This window comes from Podarcis gaigeae (genome assembly GCF_964106915.1).
Source record: "Podarcis gaigeae genome assembly, chromosome: 7".
Classification (NCBI taxonomy): domain Eukaryota; kingdom Metazoa; phylum Chordata; class Lepidosauria; order Squamata; family Lacertidae; genus Podarcis; species Podarcis gaigeae.
The window spans coordinates 50,321,038-50,343,383 of NC_139683.1; the positions used below are offsets into that span (position 1 = coordinate 50,321,038).

General features: G+C 40.8%; 1 protein-coding gene across 5 annotated transcripts in view; it reads left to right on the top strand.

Annotated features, from left to right (window-relative positions):
* Nucleotides 1-22,346, top strand: part of LDLRAD4 (low density lipoprotein receptor class A domain containing 4) — a 280,021-nt gene that overhangs the window by 39,870 nt on the left and 217,805 nt on the right. For all 5 annotated transcript variants that reach the window (XM_083747042.1, XM_083747040.1, XM_083747041.1 and 2 more), the window contains exon 2: nt 9,820-9,910. The gene's annotated coding sequence lies outside the window, so the exon portion shown is untranslated. The remainder of the gene's footprint in view (nt 1-9,819; nt 9,911-22,346) is intronic.

The following is a 22,346-nucleotide window of genomic DNA, read 5'->3' on the forward strand; positions in this document are numbered from 1 at the left end:
ACATGAAACATTTCTGTGATTTTTTTCTTACTGAACAGGTTTTTTTTCAGTTTATGTACCCAACTGCTGCCCCACTTTTTGGGTACAGAACATTTATTCTGACTGTTCTCTACACACATTTTTTTGCATCCAAATACCTTCAAAAGGAAAGAGTCACCACAGAGTAAAATAATTTTGAGGGGTGGGATGGGGATCCATATTTATTATTTTGCAAGGCACAAAGGCTGTCTGTTTTTAGCTGGGAGACCAAAAAATGATGCATGCCAAACCACATCCCTAATTGACCTTTTAAAAATTCATTTTACTCCAGGCACCCCCCCTACCCAAAATCATGAGAAAAATGAATTTTTTTATAAATGATGATTATCAGTGGGATAATTCTCAGACTACTGCTGTGTATGAGCTACCTGTGAATGATGAATTAATAATTCTTGAAGCATTGGCCCCCAAACTCTTATGCCTGTAACATTTATATAAGTGTGTGAAAGAGGAAAAAATCTGAAAACTACATTTTCATGTCTTGAATTGCTAATAAGCTGGACATCCTTAGTAGTCTAATAAATAAATGTAATAGTTTCAAATTCATACATGCCAATTAAATAAAAATGAGTGTTCAGGATGGAGTGTGGAAGCACTCAGTCAAGCATACCTGTTTAGAGTTTCCCTTCATTCTTGGTTTCCATAACTGTGTTGCAATAAACCCAGATCTGGAATTATCCAGGGGAAGATGGAATTTTTATGTTTCAAAATTAAAGCTCCTTGGGATAGAAGAAAGATAGCTTTCCCCCTCATGAAATGAGATGACAAGTTGGCATATCTATAGTATTTGCAGGGTACGAAGTGTTTTACAAATCTTATTTAATTAATGTCATAACACTCCTAACATTGTTTAGACTTGTGATTTGCCCAAGGCCATCCAGTGAGCATTAGACAGGCCTGCGTGAGAGTTTCAGATTTGGATGCTCACACTGCTAATGTTTGGTCTGACGGTTGCTGATGCAGCTATTCCTTGCAGTGGCAGCTAGTCAGAATGGGAATTAATAGCTGTATGAAGATGTGGTCAGCCAGTTGTCGTCTTTAACAAAAAGCTTGGTTTAATTGGAACTCAGCATGTGCCCCAGAAATATGTTCTCTTTTGGCTTTGCTTCAGGCAATGAACACAGCACTATCGCCAAGGAAACTGGAGAAAACAACAATGGTTTAAGCTCAGTTTGGAGCTGGATTGGTTTAAGCCAGGCATAGGTAAACTCCGGCCCTCCAGATGGTTGGGACTACAGTTCCCATCATCCCTGACAACTGGTCCTGTTAGCTAGGAATGATGGGAATTGTAGTCCCAAACATCTGGAAAGCCAGAGTTTGCCTATGCCTGGTTTAAGCCAAACTTCCGACCATAGCAACAACCTTCATATATGGACCCCACTAAGTGCAAAAAATGATAATTCCCTGGAACTTTTACCATATCAAATGCAAGTGCACTTCCTTATTCATTAACTCTGGGAAAGTAACAGTGAGGCTTCCTCCAGCAAGTGGCTTCTACCAGTAGCTGAATTAAGTCTAAATGTACTTTTCCAGGGAAATATCTGCACCTTTCCTTGGGGAGGGGGGCACCTGAATATGAGTTCTGATTGGCTAGAGTCCCCAAGTGACCTTCCTGTTCCACTTCAGCAGAAAAATTAGTTGGTTATACCTGCTGACACTTCACTAACCGTGTCCTTTGTCACATAGTGTACTTTCTGCCCAGCACTGTCCTTAATTGCAAAGTCAGTTGCAGCCTGTGGGAAAAATGATGCTCTACCTAAAAACATGGAGCAACACTGTTCTTATCCCAGCACAGGGCCACCATGGTTTTATTTCCCACCAGTTGTTGGTTGTATTTCCCACCAGTTGACACCCCAAACTATGGCAGATCTGGCTACCAATCCTTCCTCAGACAGTATAATAAATAAACTTGAATGTTTTGTTCTTTAAATTACACTGCCGGCTTTAAAACTTGTTAATAAATTCTTCTCCTTTGTGCACAATTAATATTACAGTAGTGGGCTTTAGACATGGGATGAACATATATATGGATTTAGAGATATAGAGATAGATATCGATAAAGCCTACTTATAATTTATATCATTAGACATTATCAGCGTTTCAGTAGTTCCTTGAATTGTGTACTGTCTCTTTAAGGAAACTGTTACATCCTCAAATAAGTTCATTTCCCTACTTAAAACTCATCATTTTCCTAACTTCACCCCTGCTCTCAATCTGGTTAAGTACCAACTCTGGTCAAGGACTCATTGGAAGTAAACAGAGTTGAATGGAGTTTCTTAGCTGTTACTCACCATTGGCTTCTTGTGATGGATCCTTTTTTCTTTGGAAAGCTTGCTTCAGCTTCCCTTGAAGTCTTCATTTTGATTAGGGACCTGTGGACCAGGACACAGCAAGAAGGAGTCATGGTGTCCTCCTCTGATGTCTTCTTCCTTCTTAAGGCCAACTGCATAATACTGTCACACTGACCAGAAACTGGATAAACACCTCTGAAGTCTTCTCATAACTTGTGCCTCTGCCTTAAGTGGTATAAGTTAATAATCACCTCTTCACCTCCTTCCTAGCACTAGACCATACCACCCCTGGAAAGGGCTGTGTTTTCCCTTATATACCTCTAGAGCTGCCTGCTCATTGGCCTTTCTAAACTAATGGGGGCAAATAGAACATTCTTAAATGGCCTCCAAAGCTTCACCTTTTGAATCCTCTAGTCTACTGTACTGTATAAGGTAACAGGCCTAGTTTTGATGTCTCTATAGCTTCATACAGTTATGGCCCCATTTAACCTCTTCCTGTTATTTATAAACACAACAGTATTCCCTTTTAAAACACAGTATTATTACACACAGCTATTCTAATGCATAGGAAACAGGTCCAACTTCCTGCATCTGCAAAGAGTTGGGCTAGATGAACTTCCAACTATATGGAAGTTGGCTATTAAGAATCCTTGGTTTCTGACTGTGTGGTTGCCTTGTTATCCTAAATTATATTTAGATGGCTAAGTGGCTACTCGTGTGTTCCTCTCCTTGGAGGGAAAAAAAGGGAAAGGCCATGTGCAAAGGAAGTGGGAGAGAATTAGCCTGAGGATTTGGACTGGATTTGGCTTGTAGTCCATAGATCTTGTTGCAGACATAAAGATCACATGAAAATAAAATACTTAAAACAGAATGTGATGTGCATATTTGCCAGGCTAAATGAGTCCACATGGGTGACTTCCATTCCATGCAACTACACAATATTCACTGTGCTTTTATTTTGTTTTTCTGTTAGAAAATAGTGCTTCAGTGGGTACTGGCAGAGGTTGATGTCGTTTTACAAAAGCCAACTACTGCCCTGTGGAAGCTGTTGCCGGTGCTCTTGCTTGGAAAGACCAAGTGCCCCCAAATCTAAACTGGTCTCCTGCATTGGTAACATGTTGTATTAACAGCAGATTCATTTATTTCCTAATTAACAAAAAGTGTTCTTTTTATTTAAGCCATCTGGCTGGAGAGCATGTTGTTTAGCTGCTTGCCATTACAGATTGGAGCTACATGGAGAGAAAGATGTCTCAGTTCTTGTTTTGGCTTGTGTCTGGTTTGATGTCGTAGGTGCACTATTGCACATGCTCGTCACTGCAGCATTCATTCCTCACTGACTGCAAAAAAGTGTGTTAAAATACTTCTTTTTACCAACAAAACAGGTATTGTTTTGACAGCCTATTTCATGCCACTCCATCAATTGCAATTCAGACTTGCGGTTCTCTTTACACAACAATGAAAGAACCTGGAGCCAAGCTCTTTAGATGACCCTCCTCTGTAGGGGCTTGCCAAGAATTTTAAAATAGCCCCATGGTGGTCTCTTGGCTCATCTTCATTAGTGATGATGTACTTGTGTGGATTCAGTGCTGTAACATGAAAGGTCTACTGCTTTTTACCGATCCATCTTCTCTGCGGTTCCCTTCTGTTTCTCACTGTGCATGTAACCTTTCCCTGGTCTTTCCTAGCTGTGCTGTCTCACATCTCCATTCTGTCTTGAAGTGGAATTCTGCCTGACCTCTAAATTTTCTCTTTCCTGTGCAGCTTTCATTGTTTCTCCACCTTTGCTATATGAGTATTAGTCCATAAATTATCATTTTCAACAGATATGCAATTCTACTTTCCCATAATATCAAAGATCTTCTAGCCTCTGCTATAATCTTCTACTGATACTACTAGTCTTGACCTCCAGGAATATATTAATAAGAATATATTCTTGCCTTACAGGCCAGTCTTCAGCTTAGTTATTCAGGCTGATAAAAAGCATGCAATTGGATAGCTTCCACAGCTAAAACAGTAGCAAGCAAAATTGTGCTCTGTAGTCTAGCATTGGCCAACATTATACTCCATAATTGCAGAAGACAGTATTGGGCCCTGAATTGTTTCTTTGACACATTAGTACTTCACTACACATGGAGGTTGACTTGGGAGCAGTCTGACTCGAGACCACAGTGGAAAAAACCACATGATTTGTATCCAGAAGGTCGCCGGTTCATCCCCTCCCATCTCCAGCTAGTGGTTGGAAAGACTCCTGTGTAGAACTGGAGAACCTTGGCCACTCAGTGTAGACAACACTGTTGTAGGTGGATTAAGAGTCTGAACCTGTATAAGGCAGCTTCCTACCAGTAGAGAGTACTTTTTCTCAGATGACTGAATCATCAAGATAGCCTCATGCATTTGGGAATAGAGGCATAGTTATGGACCATCTGGATTCTAAGCATACCTCCCTCCGCCTTGCAACCCAAGGCCCACTGTCTAGATGTGATGGTGAAAGAAACAGGTTTCAGTGTGGAGTGTGAAATTGGAGCTGGCAAGGAAACTGGAACAACTAATTGCATGGATGCAATAGATGTTAGGGGTGCTCCGCTGAACAGAGCCTCCTCAGATATAGTTTGGCTTAAAACAGGGATGGGGAAACCATGGCACTCCTGACATTGTTGGACTCTAGTTTAGCTTTGTGCCAGCCAGCATGACCAGTTGTGACTGTGGTACAGCTGGTGCCTACCCTTTTAGATCCCAGCAGAAGACCTGGTTATTAGCCCAGGATGTCGAAATCAAGCCTTTATCGGGAGAAACTGGCAACTCTCCCAGGCACCCGGCTTGGTCTCCTGTTGACCTCCCTGGCTGCATTCCCCAGCAAGTATTTCTAGTGGAAATACTTACATTTTTATTTCACTGCTTTTGACTTACCTGCCTTGCTTTTTTTAACAGCATTGTGAATTTGAAGTGGTTTTAATTCTAACTCACTCTAAAATGGTTGTTCAATGAAGAGTAGGTAGGAATTTTTTTAATTTAATAAAAAACATACATTTTAAAAAATGGTGAGGGATGATGAAAGTTGTGATCCAACAACATCCAAGCTCATGAACTGATTCATGGTAGAGTGGCTCTCATGTTTAGAAATATACATTTGTAAGGTAAGCTTTGGCACAGAGAAGAAGTCTCTGCTCTCTTAACCATGCTTAAGTAGACTGGGAGTGCATCATGGATTCTTTTTAATTTTAACTCTGGTCTAGAGTTATATCTGCACAGTGGTTAACACTTTTATCAAGGTTTCCAACTCTTATTCAAACTTGGTTTGAAGCACTAATTTAAATTTCTAGGAAAGGGTGTGCTCCATAGGTCATGCCTTATATTTATTAAAATGTTTATGTTATTCAAATATGCCTAACAGTTTTCCAGTTGGGCTTTGTGGAAAAGCACCAGTTTTCAGGTAGGCTTACAGGTTAGCCGTGTTGTTGTCTGGTGGCCATCATATTACTCAGCAGAGATGTAGACAGGCAAGTTGACTTAGCAGGGTGTCAAGATGGGCATTTCAACATGGAATCAAATGCATAGAAAGTTCATACAACTGTACTGCAACATAATTTTTTTTGCAGCAGCAAGGTCATTAACTATTCTCTAAAACTGTAATGAAAACCTTGCTGTTGCAAAAAATTAGAAAAAAATACCGGTAACCCATATCACCAACTAATAGGATACCCATATGTCATATTTTTAAAATAAAAACCCCAACACAGTCTTTAAAACTTTGAACTGAATATGAATTTGTACCAGAGATGAGGGCAAGCAGAAAGAACAGCATTTTTGAGGTTTGATGCTGTACTTTCAAAGCAACCAAGATGACACTCCTCTGCTGAAAAGTGTGCCTTCTCTTTTGCCTCTACTACTTTCACATCAAATCTCAGGAATGATGCCATCGCTCCAGGTCAAAGGAAAAGCAGAACCAGCTGCCTTAAGCCAAACAAAGAGCAGGTTTGCTGTCCTCCCTGCTGTTTTGGCTTGAGCTCTTCAGACTGGAAAATTCAGAAGCATGATCTCTCAAGCTTTGTAAATGCCAAAGCCATCTAAGAGGAAAATAGGACAAAGCTACCCCCAGGCAAGTTTGTACAGAAATCCGCTGGCTGCAAGGAAGATTTACGGTAAACATCGCGTAGGATGGAACTGCTCCATGGAAATTATTCCACAAGAACAATCCTGAAGGAGTATATATAGGCAGATTTAAAAAAGGAACATCTGGGAAATATGGTAGAAGGCAAAGGAAGACTCAACAGATGAGGTATTGCCTTTTCAACAGGGACCACAAGACGGCCATCAACAACAAAGCTGTCTAAACAATATTGGCTCAGCCTTGGAAGGTGATTTCATGTTGACAAGGCACACCAAAGGAGAAAGCACATGGGGTGTGCTTCTGCTGTGCTTCAGGGGAATCTGGGTAGTGAGAGACTGCACCCTTCACATGCTGCTCTGTAAATGGAAAAAAGAGAAAGCCTAGCCTTCACAGACCCAGTCTTCCAGTGCTTGCTGGAAAAAGGCACCATAGCTTTAGAAGCAACTACAGCAGCTTCTAAGCAAAAAGGATTAGGTAACACAAAGTGCCAATAAGAACCTTGAGCCTGGAGAAGGATCCAGATTTGGACCAAGTGCCGCAAGAATACTTCTAAATTGGACTCACTATTCTAAAAATATACTGTCAGTATTCATCCATTTCATTTTGAGCCCAGACCCTTTAGTATTATGTCTCTCTAGGTAAAGGTAAAGGTACCCCTGCCCGTACGGGCCAGTCTTGACAGACTCTGGGGTTGTGCGCCCATCTCACTTAAAAGGCCAGGGGCCAGCGCTGTCCGGAGACACTTCCGGGTCACGTGGCCAGCGTGACATCGCTGCTCTGGCGAGCCAGAGCTGCACACGGAAACGCCGTTTACCTTCCCGCTAGTAAGCGGTTCCTATTTATCTACTTGCACCCAGGGGTGCTTTCGAACTGCTAGGTTGGCAGGCGCTGGGACCGAGCAACGGGAGCGCACCCCGCCGCGGGGATTCGAACCGCCGACCTTTCGATCGGCAAGCCCTAGGCGCTGAGGCTTTTACCCACAGCGCCACCCGCGTCCCATATTCTTATAAATGCCATACTGTAAGACAGATGCTTTGATAAATGGTGAAATGCAAAATCTAGCAAAACTGACCTATAAAGGTAGGGAGCACCAGTTGACTATTATATTGATGATTATATTTGCTCCAGATTGAGCAAAATTGCCTTACTGTAAAACACTTTGGAAATACACAGTTCCCCATCTAATGTGACATCATCATCATCATTATTATTATTATAGATTTGGAGAGGGGGGAGGAAATCTAAAGTGTTAGCCAGGGAAGTTACCATTGAACGCTCTTTTTGGTACTGATTTCATTATCACTAGGATAAATCTTAAGAAAACTGTTCTGATTTAGAAATATAACTGCTTATCATTGAGGTGTAGAAACTTCATGCTACATGTTCAAGCAGCAACTTATGTACAACATAAATGAGGGAGTTAAAACTAAGAGCAATTATTCACGACCAGCTTTCTGTGTGTTGAGTAGTATGATGAGCCATATTTTTGTTGTTGTTGACAGATTATCCCTAAATCGTTCAGTCTAGCTGGGAAACTTCTTCCCAGGGAAAGTCTATCTTTAAAGTTTGGAGATGAGTTTTTGTATCCTTTGTTTGATTATTGTAAGAGAAGGCACCAATTCTCCAGAGGATATTTATGGTGTGTGTGTGTGTGTGTGTGTGTGTGTGTGTGTGTATGCATGAGGGGCTGCAGGGTAACGGAATTCCTAAAAATTGTGTGCTTCCCCCATTATGTTGGTTGATTCCTTCTGTTGGTGGACAGAGATCATTGGTTACCACTCACTGATTATTTGTTTGGAATTGTTTCACAATACTTTTTTTTCCAATTAATTGGAGTTTCATTAGTTTTTCTTTGTTGATTTGTCAAGGCATAACAGGTTTTATACTTCATATTAATGTGGTTGGTTAGATAGGAGGATGAATAGGGCATTCTAAACTCTGTTCAGTTTTGCGTTTGCTGGATTTTGCCTTTTAAAACAGCTAAAGTTGCATGAGCTGTTGCTAGCAAATGGCGTATTGTTACATCACCCAAACAGAATGGGTTTCTGCTTTTGGACAACATATCTCTAAAGTTCCTGGCAGATGGCTATCGCAGGAGGTTAGGAAGGATTGAACAGTTTGACAAACACAGCCTCGGAGAACCTCCTCTGGAATTCTAGAGAGGGTTTTCCAGCTAGACTTAGTCATCCCCCCCCCTCAAATGTCTTGGCATGGCTGATCACTTGAGGGTGACATATGGTAGGAACACGCTCTGAGGGACAAGCCTCCCGGATGGCAAACAGCACCATGCAAAACAGACAGATGGTGGCTTATTCAACCTTGGAAAGTCGTTTAATCCTACATACTGGCAAGGCCTGAGTGTAAAGAGAGACAGACACACAACCCTAATGGAATCTGAAGCAAAGATGTGATGAGTTCACTTACAAATTGCCTAGGACTGAGACTGCAGTAGAGTTGAACTGATATGGTTGTACACAAGGATTTGTGAACATACGAGTTCTGGTTGTTTTGAGCAACATCATAGACTAAAGAACATCGAGCAAAGTCAGCACTTGTTCTTTCAGCTAAAATTAAAATGGCATATTTGAAAAGCCACTGATGATTTGAATTGTTCACTTGGTTGAAACTTTGCTTAGGAGAAGTACCTGCTTCTCTTCAGGATTCTGATTACATTTTAAAAGTGAAGTATTCAGGTCTCATTTTCTCTGTCACAAACCATCAGGTTTATAAACACCCCCCCAACCACATTTATATTGCATTTATTTGCATAATACATACAAAGAAAATGGTGACATACAATATTTTGCTGGCTAACAATAGAGACCAACAAACTAAACAGTGGTAATCCATCAAAAATCCAGTTTGTTTTTTTAAAAAATAGTAATATGTTGGGTTTTTTAATGTAAATTTTAAAGTCATAAAACCTCATATTTAGGTTCCAACTCAACTAAATCGTGCACTGGCAGGAGCCAACACAATGACTCCTGCTAGTGCAACAGCGCTTTCCTTCCTCTCTGCCTCTCATGCCCTCCTCCAAAACATCTCTTGGGGGTTGGGAGAAGTCCCAGAACAGCACATGGAGGTGAGGCACATTGTTCCATCTGGGAAGCAGAAATGCTAATGGAACGATTGTATTAGCACGATGCTGAATTCCATCCTTAAAAACCTTACCAATAGTGAGAAAGTGTTAACCTTTTTATGATTATTGGAGCGATATTTTATAGAACAGAGTCCTTCTGTGTAGAAAGTCCTTCTAAAGAATGTCCAGCTTCTGAGTTGTCTTGAAAATGCATAATAATTACTCTTCTGATCACTGCAATAGTTGGTCAAGAGTTTGGAAATATTCGTGGCTGAGATTTCTTCTCTGTGTTTCCTTCTCAGAATATTTGCCATCACATGCTTGGTTCCAGAGTGCTCATATCCACTTGAACTGGTTTCAAAGGGATACTGTGATTCTCCAATGTCTGCCTTGGTAAGTAGAGCTGTGTGTGGTGTATCCACAGTCAACCTCCCACCTGATACAGAGACTCTTAAGTTTTGTTTTGAGTAGCTCTGTCATTTTTGATTGTTTTCCCCATCTTCTCCAACACTCTTACCCAACTTGGTGCCATCCAAATGTTTTGGACTACTATGCTGACTGGGGCTGATGGATGCAATAGCCCAAAACAGCTGTAGGGGAAGGTTGGTGGACACCAGACAGATGTCAATTCTCCCAAAACACCTCAAGATCAATAGTTTGAAAGGGTTTGCAAAGATTTTAAAATGTGGCTATTAGAATGATAATAAACATAGTCTTTCTTACAATGAAAACTGAAATTAAAAATTAAAGTGACCGATCAATATGCACATGCTGCGTCTTTCATTTTGTAGGCAATAGAAAAGGTTTTCATTTTGTAGACAGGCTAGACACAGCCTCCTCGTAGAGATTGTTTTTCAAAAAAGGCATATATTTCCTTGCCTGCATTCCTCTAGATACGAATAGCTAAGAGGTGCAGCACTTAGGAGAGGAGCCAGCTGTTTGCAGAAATGTCTTCTCTGCCTACAAAAGAGAGAGAAAGTTTCATGGCTCCTAGAAAAACTGACACAATTGTGTTTTCTCAGACATTTCTGCTGAAACAGCGAAGTCTACGTCAAACATATGTATCACCAATGATTCCTTCTCACCCCCAATATCAGCCAAGGACAATGGGAACACAAGTCAAACCGTACATTTTTATATGCTAAATAAAGTCCAAAAGGTGGCCATAGGCATGTGAACTATTTGTCCTTTCAATACAAGTTCATATACTCTTCTCTATAAAGCAGGTGTGGGAAACCTTTGGCTTTCCAGATGTTGCTAAACTGCAGCTCCCATCACCCCTGGCAATTCTCTATGCTTGCTAGGGCAGATGGGCATTGTAGTTCAACAACATCTGAATGGCCAAAGGTTCTCCACTGCTGTCATAAAGCAGGAGGTATTGTTGGGGGTATTGCCTGTCTCATGTTATTTTTATCTATACTACATAGCAGGGGAGGGTAACTTGTTCTGGGTAGCTGGCCAGATCTTTCCCAACCACTGTGGATGAAATCTGACCAATGGGAGGGTCTGCTTGCCTCACATCAGGTGACCTGTCTTTACTCACACTTTCTGAAATGAAACCGTGTGGGTGAAGGCACATCCCACAAAGCAGTGACAACTGGCTGATCTTCAGCTGATTGTTTGTGATTTGCAAATTGCTAAGCACAGCACTACTTGACCACTATCAGTTGTCATAATAAGGCAGGTGAGTGTGATTTGGCCTAAATGGCCGAGCAGCCTGGGTTCTCCACTGCTCCCATATTGTGTGAGGGTTGCTGGCTGACCATCTCTTTTGCAGGTTGATTCCTGGCTAATAGTCCAGAATGATCAGTTGATGTTTTATCAAAGGGAGCTAACAATGGGAAATGCTCCCCTGGTACCCATGAGTCAGTCTCTCTCTCTCTCTCTCTCTCTCTCTCTCTCTCTCTCTCTCTCTCTTGGAATGTGATGCTGTCAGAGCTTGGGGAAGGTAACATAGTGCAACACCCTCAAGCTTTGCTAGAAATTAGAGAAAAACAGTTAAAAGTTGTTTTACCACTCAGATTTGGAGACAATGAGAGAGCTGAGAGTTTTCTACTTCAGGTTTAGCTGGAAATTAGGGTGCAAGTTTGTGGAACTGCAGAAGTTGCACTGTAGAATCTGATGCAGGTTGTGTTGTCTGCTTGCAGAAATGTCTTTTCCTTCTTTTGCTCTGCTTTTACAAGTAAAGTAGATATGAGGAAGGCACCATAAGCCTCCAGTGCTCTTTTAATCAATGGCAGAGCCAGTATGGTATAGGGAACACAGAAGAAGCACCAAATTTGGTACTGAGCGCACAAGAATTCTGAGAACCACAGAACCACTAAAGAGGTCATCCAGGAAAAGTAAATCAAGCCCCATGTCACATTCTTGAACTAGGATCCCTGAACTGCAGAGTTGCACTGGCACTACAGGACTGAAAATAATTTCCTTATCCTGATCCCAGTCCTAATTTGGGGGAGAGAAGATTCCAGTGCAGCCCACAGACCTTTCCTGGCAAGCACATGCTGCCATTGGCTTGGATCCCAGGTTGCTCTGCTATTCATGCAGGGGCAGTGATTGCCACTCACACTGCAACCCCTCTTCATACCGAGGCTGATTCTGTCCCAAACCCAGGCCTGAATTGACTGAAATGGGTCGAGATAATGTGTTCCCTCCAAAACAGTCTTATAATCCAATATATATTCATCTTAATAATAGCAGTTTCCCAAGGATCCTGGGTGGTATTCAGTGTTAGTCCTACTCAGAGTAGACCCATTAAAGCTAATAAACATGACTAACATAGATTCATTAATTTCAGTGGGTTTACTCTGAGAAGCACTTAGCTGAATACAACCCACGGTCTCCAACTTAAAACAGAAAAACCAAATCAAATGTTTTGAGGCAAACCCCATTTTCAATAAAGCAGACAATATTCTACTCATTTCAAAGGATGGGTTGGGGAGAATAAATTCTAGGGATGTTTCCAACATATTTCTTGAAAATACATCATCTCTTCTGTCTCTGAACGTCCTTAATTTTGTTAAAAAATAACACTTTAAGCTTTTGGGCAGTTCTTCCTAAGAACCAGCATCTTACTGTTATTTTTCTTAGCATATCCTTTCATTATTAAAAGCTTGGTTCTGCAGCTGTCTTGCATACAGATCCTCCCTTTGAAGTCCCAATAGCTTCCAGCGCTGAGTGGACTGCAGACTTTGCCTCTGTGTGTTTTGGTTATGTAACAGATTAGATCACTATGAGCATAGTCGGATGATCTCAACAGAATGGAAATGAGGGATTTGAGCAGGAGAAAGAACGAGATACAGCGTTTGTTTTAGTTTTATTTAAAAATGATTGCTACCCAAGATAGCAGCATGCCGTTGAACGCGAAAGTAACCACACCATAGCAAATGCTACCTTCCTTTCATTTTTATATTAGAAAAATGTTTCCCATGTGGCAAATAATAGGATTATTGGGAGTCAATCAAAGCAACACAAGGGACTAATGAAAGAAGAGGGGGGAAGATACATGGCTTTCTAAACATCATCAGAAATCTGTAGGTCTCTTTAGTTAAATATTTGGGAATGGCTGTCTAGTAAATTATTTGGTTAGCCACATAAATAAAACGTTATCTCATCTATATTTTCCTCATCCCTCTGAGTAAAATTCATGCCACATCCAATTTGGATACAAATATATAGTCTGATAATTTGTCAATAGCTAACATGTGCTGTGGAAGTTAAAGGTCAAGGCAGTGCAACATACACTCTTAAAAATGCCACTTCTACAGGAGACTAAGGGGCTGGTTAGCACAGTTGGTTAGAGCGTGGCACTAATAATGCCAAGATCCCTGTATGGGCCATTGTACATACTTCGTACAGGAGATGAAACGAGTTTCAAGCACAACCTGCAAAGTTAAATGTGGGTAGTTTCCGTATCTGTCATATTTTTTTCATATTCAGTATGCCTTAGTAGGCAAGTACTTTTTGACTATAAAAGAATAGTGGTGTGTGTGTGTGTTTTATTTTTTTTTAAAAAAACCCTCATTACATTTATATATGTTGACAGTGATCATTGTGCTAATTATGTTTATAAAGTTGGGGTCCAAGTCCAGTTGGCTCCTCTGCTACAGTAGGATACTTTTCCATTCTTACCCCTGCTGAGTTTTAGTATCTGGTAGCTGTTTCCATTTCACATAGCAAGCAAGTGGCATAATAGTATGCTGATTGTGCTGAATAATGGAAATGTATTCCCCATAGGATAAGTGACTTTGTGGCATACTACAGATGTAGCACTAAACTGTGACCCCCATCTGCACTCTACATTTTAAAGCAGCATCGTACCACTTTAAACAGTCAAAGCAGTGCAAGGTGGTAGCACACAAGCATGAGACTTATGTATGTATTACCAACCTAAACCATAGCTTTGTATTACATCCATACCAGGCCTGTGTTTGTGCCAGCATGTGTATCTGCAAGAAATTATTGTCCTCATCAGAAAATAAAAAAGTGCAAGTTAGGAAGACACCCTTTTCTAAAGCACAGTTCAGTCCTGCTTTACCTTTTGCTACCTCTTATTGTGCTTGCGCAGAGATCTCAACAACATGCCCTTTTAAAATCTGCTTTTGGTTTTTCTTGGAGAGGTGTCATTTTTCGCTTCAAGAAGCTGAAAGTTCATCATGCGACTCAACAGATCAGTAAATGAAGTTCTCGAGTGTTACACACATGCAGTGCACACTTCAGACAAGCAGCTATCTTCTCCACTTCTGATAGCATTCAACTGAAATCTCAATTTTCATAATGTTTTAATGAAGAATGAAAAGTTGCCTTAATGTGGATGAGTAAGCCATTCCTCAAGTCATCAAAGAAGAAGGGGAAAATAATAATTAGAAGTCATGCCTGAAAGACTATCTGGTGTAGTTTAATGGCAGGTTGGCATTTTCTTCCCGCCCCTCAAATCATGCCAGGGGAAAATTGCTGATGAGTCATGATATGCTGTAAGTGCTGCAATGAGGGGGGCATGTCAGAGTATGATTCATAAATAATTGCTGGTAGGGATGAAAAAGTCGACCAATATCCTATAAAACAGGGAGACCTGTCACAAAAGCTTAATCTACCTATAGTCAGGGGATAAATTAATGACCAGTATGGATGTCACTTTAATTTTGCTCCTGCAACGTGTGTACCACAATGCAGTTACATTGGGTACTTCCAAAACAATTTAACAGGAATTCAGTACTGAACTGTCTGGGGCTTTGTTGCTTAATAAGATGAATCTCAAACTTTTTTTTTGTAATTATGCTGAACAGCAGTTAGTAACTTTGCAGGCTTACTCATTTGCAACTAATGATTTCATTTAATAAAATATAGTAAATCTAGACAACAACCAGGACATTTTGCTAGCATTTCCTATGCCACAATTTGGAAGTGTGTATAAGCAAAGCAAACTTTATAGTCTGCAAACTATGCAAGGCAAAGAACAATAGCGAGTCTCCACAAATCAAAATAAATTCTGTTTGAATTAAGGCTTTCAAAAAGCATTTGACAAAATCCCTCTCATCGAAGGCTCTTGAGTAGACTTGGCAGACATGGGATGACAGCTCTTCCTATGAATCAATAACTGATTAAGAAAAGGAAGCAGAGAATAGGAATATCTGGACTGTTCTCAGTTAAGTCACAGTGTAAGTTATCCTGAACATAGGTGCGAACTCCCTTGGAACCGTGGGTGCTTGAGCACCCACAAAATCCCCCATGAAGGGGCTGGGCACCCACAAATTTAGCTGCCATGGCCATGAACGCTGCATGGCACCCATAGCCCCGGGCACCCACAGTTGTGGGGCCAAGCTGGCACTCCTGATCCTGAATATGTAGTATAGCGGGTGGTGCTGTGGTCTAAACCACTGAGCCTCTTGGGCTTGCTGATTGGAAGGTTGGTGGTTCAAATCCCCGTGACGGGGTGAGCTCCTGTTGCTCTGTCCCAGCTTCTGCCAACCTTGCATTTCAAAAGCATGCCAGTGCAAGTAGATAAATAGGTATGGTGGGAAGGTAAACAGCATTTCTGTGCGCTCTGGTACTTGTCACGGTCCTCCGTACGCCAGTGGCGGTTTAGTCATACTGGCCACATGACCCGGAAAGCTGTCTGTGGACAAACGCCGGCTTCCTTGGCCTGAAAGCGAGATGAGTGCTTCAACCCCATAGTCACCTTTGAATGGACTTAACTGTCCAGGGGTCCTTTACCTTTTTACCTTTTTATTGTTGGAAGAACATAAAAAGTATCTTGCTATATTAGACCAAGACTCCTCTATACCCATTCCCTTCTGATTTTGATCCACATCTCTTTCCTGCTTTCTATTAACTGGATTCTAGGAAAGGGGTGGCCACCAAGCAATTTCAAATGGCCCTGGAAGATTTCAACAGTTTGGTGACAGTGGTGCCCTTTTTTATTTTTAATGTATAGGTCCACTTTGTGTATACAGTGCATTAGAGCAGCAGGTGAATAAGATCTTCCTCACCTTGCCTTGTTTCAAGGCATTCTATGGGGCTTTTCATACAGTTCCAATGGAGCTGCTGCTTCCAGATCACTAAGCAATGATCAGCAGCTCTCGGGTATCATTGGAGGTTTCTGATGTTAACCTGAGTACCAGTGATAAATCCTATGGAAGCAGAGCTTCTATTGGTAACCACAGGAGAAACCCCATGGACCACCTTGAAGCAATAAGCCAGGGAAGAAAAATTGACTTTGCTGGAAGCTGCTACTTCAAAGGGCCCTGCGGCAGCAGTTCCCAAGGCCTTCCCTCATCCCTGCCATCAAGAAAGGTAAAAGGCAAGGGAAGCTGCCTGCAGTTGAATGTGCCTGCTATATACACGATCTACACGATCTACACGATTGTGCAAACCTCTTTGTGTGTTGTGAAAGAAAGGGAGGGAGAGAGAGAGAGAGATTGTCCGCGGCAACTTTGGCAACACCCATATTTTGACCATACTCACTGTACATTGTAGTCTCTTGAGGTTACAATGGGGCAATGTGGTCCTCTGGCTGAAAAGGTTTCTAGGGAATGCAGAATGCAGAGTCATGATTCAAGTTTTCTCTTTCACCCAGCAAGAGTTTCCCAACTCTTGGCTCATTGTCGACCCAAATATGACAAATATTGCGAATCTAGTAATCTAATAGCTTCTACCTTCATTTGGCCTTAATGTGGAGGTGTTTTTTTAATGTCAGGAGGAGGCTTGATTAATTTATCTGGGTTTGATATGGGAAACATTTAAAACAGTAAAATAAGTTTGGTAGTCCGTTCATTTTTATTGCAGCTCCCTTTGCAGCAATTTACCTCATGGAGCAGAATGACAAACTCAGAATTATTTCCAGATACTTAATTTACTGTGGAATTACTTAATGCCTGTGTTTTTAAAAATACATTCAAACCAATTATAGGCAGATATTTAGTTATATTCAGTATATTTATTTACATGAACACATTACCTGCGCTTTAGCTTTGTATGCAAGTTTTACCTTTTCATTCCATGTATTTTTGTATTAGGTGGTTTTAATATTTTACTTGCAAACCACACAGATAACTTTAAAAAACAAAAACAAAACAAAACTGGGTATTGAAAGTAAATGCATAAAACATACTTCCGCCGTAAACAAATCGGAAACTCTTATCTTGGGTGGATTGATTTTAAATTGTTTTTTAAGTTACAAAGAGTTAAATATGCGTGCTGAAATTTAGCAGCACTGCAGATACTTCTGACAACAGTGGCTATAACCTACTAGATGTCCTCTGTATAAGCACCAATGTGACTTTGGGGACTGCTGAGACTCAGTCTGTTGCGACTGGCATCAGTTGCCACAGGCAAGTAATCACAAGAAACTGACCTTGGCGAAAGCACATTTTACACTTCAGTGCTGTTCGACTGTGTGTGTGTGTGTTTGTGAGAGAGAGAGAGAGAGAGAGAGAGAGAGAACAATATGAATAAAAAGAAGGCAAAAGGATTATCACGATTTTCAGAAATTTCAGAGGTACAGTATATGCACAAATATAGACTAAACCTCTGGATGCCCAATTTTATTTCAATTTAATTTCTATGTCAATTGTCCTGGAAATACGTATCAAAAAGTGCTATATGAAATAACTATATATTTTTAAACAGAAAAACATGAGTGGCTGCTTTTAAAATATACCTCTCAAGGAGTGTGCAAAACAACTAACCGAGCGTCTTTCTATTCCTCACTGTGCATTGTTACCAGAAATAACAAATTCAAAAACAATATGTATGATTTTTTTAAAAAGACCTTTTATAATGTAATTTTAAAATGCCTTCATTGTGGTCCCAGTTTAAACTTTTTGCTGCAACTATGAATACTGTGCACTATGATGGTGTCTTTTGCACTGCAACATGTGCTCAGTTGCCACTAATTAAGAACTTGATGGAGAACTTTATCACAACCCCTGATGCAAAAGGCACACATTTTCTCTGTGTTCTTTTCAACTTGCATATACAATGGCTTGAGGCCTTGAACTGCACAGTTTGTCAAGCCAGAAACAATGTTTTTCAGGGACATTGATGACCTAGGGCAGATAAGCTGACAGGCACTGTGCCGGAGGCACAACCTGCAGAATTTAGACTGCCATGTGGTAACTTATAAGATACCTTTTACAGTTTTCAACACTGGATGGCTCAAGTAAAAAACCCAGTTTACTTTATACTTCAGATGCATGTTTGTTTCTTAGAAATATTATTTAAGATTATGAACAACTTAATTATCCCAGTGTCCAAGACGCAGGCAGGTTTGCATACCCTCCAACATGTTGCCCAGAAAACTTAGACACACATCTTTTGGGACACACTCCTGCACAGGTCATGTGATGTGACCCATGAGAGATTGTGCCCCAAAACATCTTTCAGGCCGTGGTGCCCAAAACCACACATTTTGGGCACCGTGCTCTGGAGAACACAGCCCCCCAAAATAAGATGTCCCGATTTAATTGGGGCATTCAGAGATTACCTGTTTGTCTCCAGGCCCAGTTCAAAGCACTGAGGATGACCTTTATAAATAGCATCGGTCCAGGAAACCTCAGGGGCTGCCTTCTTCCTACCAGCCTTCCTGCTCCAAAAGATTTGACAGAAGCTTGTTTCTTTGTCTTCTTGATGGTGCAGGCTTGGCTGATAAGAGCTAAGGAAAAGACCTCCTTTGTGGCTTCACCCAATTTACAGAACTCTTTGATTCCCCAGTGGTGTTTTACTGTATAACAAAAACATTTTAGTTTAGGTAGATGTTTTATCAGCTAGGCATGTTTTTATCCAATGCTTTTCTTATAGACTCACTGCTGCACTTTATATATACCATTGTATTTTATGGTTGCTTTGAATTCTTGATAGCCACTCTGAGTGGTGCATAGGCAGGATATACCCATTCTAAACAAACAAACAAACAAACAAACAAACAAACAAACAAACAAATAAATCTCATGAGTGAAAATTAGCTTTTTAGCAGGGAAGAGGCAGAGACTGAACTCACTTGCCCTCCTACATGCTGATTTTAGGCATTTTAAGAAGAGCTTTTGCATATGCAACCCTGGCTGCTGGATTAGGGAAACCTGTGTGCAGTGCCTATTTACATGTACAATACCCAATTCAGCTAAGGATATACACTGGAAGCCTGCTTCCACATTCAAATTTCCCCCAGCTGGATCGAAGCAGACCAAAGCCATGTTTCAATTCCTGAAACTCTCCACCCATGCAAATTGGCTGATTTCAACCACATAGTTCCAAATTGTAATCACCACTGCTTGCTTCCAACTTAATGTGTTCAGGATTATGATGCAGGACAAAAAAGGTTCTGGAAGTTGGAACAATAGGTATAACCAATTAGTAAGTCAAGTTGCCTTCCTACTGGCAAAGTATTGATCCTTAAGTGGATGCCTTAGTATATGCAAACAAATCATGTTTATTTAAATTTTCTATGCTGCCTTTCTGCCTTTCTCTTCAGCTATAATGTGGTTTCACTAATTCCCATTTCTCAATCATTTGGGAGAGAGAGAATTTCTGTTAGTAACTACAAGTGCCTCACTTCTTTTTAAGACTTCATACTTTTCTCCATAGTTTATAAACTTTAATGAGTGGTCTTAAGAGTGTAGGAGGATGAATCTTACAAGCAAGCTGTTCATGTATATATTGTTAATACACGATGAGAACAGATTACTGAGAAGCAATTCAGATACCAACACAATAGTCTGCCTTGTCCTCAAAAGTGGTAATTTCTACAACATTTTGATTCACCCGTTCCCCCCGCCCCTTACCAGATGCATGAATTACTCTTTTCAACAATATGTAGCATCTGCTAATGTTCTGTGTTGCTTTCACACTGTGGTACAATATCGAGACAGCAACCTTGAAATGTCTGATTCATTATTATCGCGGAGATGGAACAGGCACAGTTGCCCTGCTGTAGTCCTGGTCATTGTTCTTTGGCATACTTTGGAGAGGTGGTCCTCCACCTTGGGCTGTGCACACACCATACTTTAAAGCACATTCCCCCTCCCAAAGAATCCTGGAAACTATAGTTTGTCAAGGGTGCTGGAAATAGTAGCTCTCAAAAGTAAACTACAGTAAACTTCCAGAATTCTTTTTTTGGGGGGGCGGGTGGGTTATGCTGAAAATGTGTTTTAAGTGAATGGTCTTCACTTAATCTCCAGTCTTAAATCAATGGTGTATTTTTAAGAACTACTTAATATTTCAGCCACATAAAACCATCTCTGCCATAAATGTTTACTTTTCATTCCCCCCGACTCTAACGATACTGATGAAGGAATACTTTTGGAATATGAGTTGATGTCCCTCCATTTCCTCCTCCTCCTCCTCCTCCTCAAGCCTCCAGGAGATTCTAGAACCATCTGTACTGGGTGCACGTTATAGATTTTTAAAGAGCTGAGATGCGCTCTGGTAAAGGTGTTATTGCCCATAGGCAGAACCATTCCCTGGTGAAAAGTGAAAACCCTTTTTTAAAAGCTGGCATTTTTCAGTAAGCTTTTTTTAATTTTATGGTTAATTTTATCTTTTGTCTTTCTTTTGTGACATCACTGTACACTACTTAGAAATGGCAGTGTTATGTGGTATAGTTGCCCTGGGCCTCCACCTGTGTAGTTGCAGTAGATGTAAATGTCATGGGCATCTATTAAATAGTGCCTATGAAGGTAACTTTATCTTCCAAGCACAATAGATGCCAATTTCCAAAACCAAAGAACCATAGTTTTTCTCTCTTGTTGAGATTCATTTTCAAATTATTGGGACTCATCAAGACCATTACAGAATGCACATACAAATTTATCACCTGCGTAGCCTCACCTGCTTCCAGTGATGGAGAGAAGTAAAGTTGAGTGTCCTTAGCATACTAATGACACCTTCCTCTGAACCCTCAGATGATCTTGCTCAGCAATTTTACACAGATGTTAAAGAGCACGAGGGATAAGATGGAATCTTGCAGGACCTCACAGCTAAAGTGTTTCTCACAGCAATTGTAACGCATGAAACTTCACTTAGTTGTTTATCAGGCAAGGAAATAGAGGTTGGAACTTGAGTGCAAATACTGGCAGATTGGGGTGAATAACATATGAGAGCATGGAGACTCTTAAAATGAAGTGGATCATTAAAAACACCTCTGGAGGTGACCACTTGAATTTAAGTAGGACTGTACCTTTTAATTCAGACACTTTCCTTGAAGAGGGTCAAGCAAGTGTTAAACCAGAGAGTTAACAGACATTTGAAATGCAGAGGGAAATGGAAGCTGACCAAAGTTAGGGCCATTGCCCCACTGAACTGTAAAAGGAATGCTAACGATGACAGATTTTTGCTGGAAAGACCTTAAGTGATGGAAGTTTAATTTCCGTTGTCAGTAGAAAAGCTTTTGGAAAGACAACCAGCAGTGTGCCATTTTTGTCACAACCTGAAATGTCAATGGAAAAAGTTTTAGAACAGATTGGTAGAATAAACAGCAAGAACACATGAGAGCCAAATGTTCATCTAGCTTTTTGTTTTATTGACTTCAATTATTCTGCAACATAGATCTGAGAATTTTAAAGTCATTCCCATGTCAGATTGCTGAAACTCTAGAATGTGTCCTGAATGCCATGCTCAGCTACAAAAGGGTGTATATTTTGAGACTTGAAAGTACAGTGGTACCTCAGGTTAAGTACTTAATTCGTTCCGGAGGTCCGTACTTAACCTGAAACTGTTCTTAACCTGAAGCACCACTTTAGCTAATGGGGCCTCCTGCTGCTGCCGCGCCGCCAGAGCACAATTTCTGTTCTCATCCTGAAGCAAAGTTCTTAACCTGAAGCACTATTTCTAGGTTAGCGGAGTCTGTAACCTGAAGCGTATGTAACCTGAAGCGTATGTAACCTGAGGTACCACTGTATATACAAAGTAAAAGACAAACAATAACACAAAAACAGTAAAGTGCCTTCAGTAGTGTGGTCAACATGGGTGGGTCACACTAAAGGGAAAGCCTGCATGAGTAAGAAAGTTTTTAACAAGTGTCTAAAGCATAGCACCATAGATGCTTGCCACATGTCCAAAGGGAAGGAATTCCATAAAATAGGTGCAATAGTGTTAAAACTTCTGCTCTGGGTGGCCATGAGGTAGATCTCAGTGACATATGGCACAGTCAGAAGAGCATCTCCAAAAGACTACAGTGAGTAAGGGGTACAGGTGGAATAAGGCAGTTTGGTTGTTTATAGCTTTATATCCTATCAGTTTTACCTTCAGCCTGGGCGAGTACCATAATGGGAGCCTGTGCAGTTCTTTCAACAAGGGACATAGGCTGACACTAAGATTCAGTCGGTAGTCTGGCTGC